Source organism: Hipposideros armiger, unplaced genomic scaffold (genome assembly GCF_001890085.2).
Source record: "Hipposideros armiger isolate ML-2016 unplaced genomic scaffold, ASM189008v1 scaffold_1690, whole genome shotgun sequence".
Classification (NCBI taxonomy): Eukaryota; Metazoa; Chordata; class Mammalia; order Chiroptera; family Hipposideridae; genus Hipposideros; species Hipposideros armiger.
The window spans coordinates 93,069-96,424 of record NW_017733040.1 but is presented as its reverse complement, the minus strand read 5'-3'; the positions used below and the strand labels follow the sequence as shown (position 1 = coordinate 96,424).

The 3,356-nt window shown below is 37.0% G+C and overlaps 1 pseudogene; it reads left to right on the top strand.

The window, feature by feature from the left end:
- Positions 1-2,012: 2,012 nt before the first annotated feature.
- On the top strand, positions 2,013-2,458 carry LOC109378009 (ubiquitin-conjugating enzyme E2 variant 1 pseudogene; annotated as a pseudogene).
- The last annotated feature ends 898 nt before the right edge of the window (positions 2,459-3,356 follow it).

Here is a 3,356-nt window from a genome sequence, read left to right as displayed (position 1 = left end):
CAAGCTATAATTGGCATTGTCATGGTAGATTCCCCAATAAATACATCCTGGAATACAACCAGGCTACTGGCATTGAAACAATGTTAGTTCATTGCAACACAAGCTCAGAGAATAGAGAACACCAACATTTACTGCTGCCAATGTTGACCCCAAATGGTACTGTTATCACCACAAAAGACAGAAGCAAAGCTTTGTGCACAAACTGAAGCACAATATGGTCTATCTGCTTGGGGGGTGCAGGGAGAATGGCGAATCTCAATTTTGTTGGAATTTGGGCATCTGTTCATTAAATGGCCTCATGTCTGAGCTCATATGACCACTTTATGAGAGAAGGGGAGTGTCCGTCAGAGTGCATCACTGAATTAACCAAAGCCCCTAAAAACAATGAACAACATATAGAAAGAAAAAAAAAACAGGTAAACATTGAGTGGTGATAGTCATGACAGAACTATTTTTAATGAAGTCTTTTAAGTCACATCAGAAAACTGAATGAAATAGGTTAAATTTTGCAATCACATTTTACTTAGCGAAGTGTGTTCTCATTTTTTAATTAAGGTGTAATTGACATATAACATTATATTAGTTTCAAATGTACAACATGATTCGATACTTGTATCACCACAATAAGTCTAGTTACCATTGTCCCCATACATAGTTACATTTTTTTCTTGTGATGAGATCATTTAAGACTCACTCTCTTTGCAATGTTCAAATATGCAATAGTGTATCATTCACTATAGTCACCATGCTGTACATCCACAGGATTTATTTATTTAATAAATGGAAGTTTGTACGTTTGACCTCCTTCACCCATTTAGCACCTGCCTCCTCCCCTCTGGTAACCACCAAGATGTTCTCTGTATGTATGTTCTTATTATTTTAAAACTTATAGCATATGGCTTATTCATTCATTACTATAGTTAATTAATTATTGCTTCCTTCTATCTTCTTTTTTTGTTTACAAGGAAAAACTAATCAAAGCATTGAGATGTTTTGACTTCCTCTCACATGCTCAGGGGTAGCAGATGCCTAAGCAGTAAATTTTGTACCTGGAACTATTCATTCATTGGCAATCATCTAGGATGAAGTGAAACTCCTAGTAAAGAATTCTTTATTGGGGCTGGCCGAGTGGCTCAGTTGGTTAAGAGCTCGCTCAAGAGTTTGAGCTCTGAGCAACAGCGGTTTGATGCCCGACCCAAGCTGAGCTGCCACTAGGCTGGCAATAGGTAGCAGGATGGCTCAGCTAAAAAAAAAAAAAGAATTATTTCTCCTCTTCCTCTTCCTTTTCAATGTCATCTCACCTCCAACAATAGTAAGGGCATTTATTAATTGAATTTTATGTGCTTGGTACTTTGCCAAGCACTTGGATTTTATAAGCCTTTCCACATCTTACCTCCAAACCTCAAAACTTTAAGTGGCCCCACTTGGAAACAACAGCACATAAACTGTCTTCATACTTAGAAATCAGAAACAGGGTGGCTCTTTCGGAGTCCATGTAGGCTTTCTTGAGGAACCCAAACCTAAAACTTGAGCTGACATCTGACAAATGAGTAATAATTAGGGAATAAGGTGGGAGACGATTCTAAGCAAAGGAAACAGCATAGGCTCTTTGATGGTAGAAAGTACGTTGCATTCAAGGAATTAAAATAAGGTCATTAATATTTGCGTCCATAAGTGCCTGGTGGAACATGGTGGGCAGTGGTGCTGGGAAGGTGGGTAGAGGTCAGACCATGAAGGACTATGTCGTAGCAATCAATTATTTATCTATTCAGCAAATATTTACTAAACACTACTCTATATCAGGCTCTGTGTATACTGTGGTGAATGAGAAAGGCAGACATTAAACAAACACAAACAAATCTATAATTACAAAGCTCCGCCTCTTGAAATTCTATCCAATGAAACTCTGTCCAGTGGCCTGTACATTTTTTAAAATTACCTGGCCTGGCAGAAGGTCCTGAGGATGGGTGGGGGTAAAGAAGGGGCCAGCCTTAGAGCGGCAGCGATGCAAGATGGCAATCATCACAGGCTCAGGAGTAAAAGTTCCTTGCAATGTCCAATTCTTGGAAGAATTTAAAGAAAACCAAAAGGAGTAGGAGATGGCACAGTTAGCTGGAGTCTAGAAGATGACCAAGATATGACACTTACAAGATGGACAGGGATGATAATTGGGCCTCCAAGAACAATTTATGAAAACCGAATATATAGCCTTAAATTTGAATGTGGATCTAAATGCCCAGAAGGACCCTTCTTTGTAAGATTTGTAACAAAAATTAATATGAATGGAGTTAATAGTTCTAATGGAGTGATGGAACCAAGAGCCATATCAGTGCTACCAAAATGGCAGAATGCATAGAGCATCAAAGTTGTCCTACAAGAGCTTCGGCATCTAACGATATCTAAAGAAAATATGAAATTCCCTCAGCCACTTGAAGGACAGTGTTACAGCAATTACTGAAGAAAAAAAAAAACCACAGGCTTTCCCCTTGCCCCATTCATTTTAAGCAGTCTTCATTTTCCACAGTAGCAAATTTTCTAGATACATCTTATAGACCTCAAGGTATTGAAAAGGAAGCTCCCATTCAAAGACAGTTTATGTTAAGATACTATAAATGATACTAACTTTTTTGTCCATTTCAAACATACAAGCTGTGGAGAACTGACTCTGGGTGGTGAACATACAATGTGATATATAGACGATGTATTACAGAATTGTACACTTGAAACCTATGTAATTTTACTAACCATTGATAAATTTTAATTAAAGAAGAAATATATAAATTGTGGTATAACAAAAATAATAATAACAATAAAAATAAAATTACCTCATCTGCTTCTAGGATGCAGTCCCGATTTCACCAAGTGCCCTGGTTAGAGCTATATGCAAATATAGTACTCATTCTATTTCTTTTTATAATCATAGATGGATTTGACACATCATCCTCAGGACTCAGCCTGTGAACGTTTCATATTATTTCCAGGTTACTAAGGAGCCACTAAAAGTCTCTCTTTTTTGGCTGTGAGCTTTCAGGCAGATGTGGCCCTCTTGAGCTGTTCATATTGACAAGTCGTTTTTTTAAGATTCTATTGGGGAATTGGGGGACTGGAACAGCATTGGGGAATNTCTAATTTTACATTGGCTTACTTTTGATATTTAAATTCACTTACTTAATTAAATTTATTTTAATCTTAATAAGTTTGGCCACACATCAAACTTTCTTTCCCAGGATTCTTATTTGGTAATGACTTAGATACTCAATGAATAGCCATCATTGAATTTAGCTAACAAATCTTTAAAGTCCCAAGTTTCCAATGAGATTTAGAAAACCACTTTAAACCTAAAAGAAACATTTTAT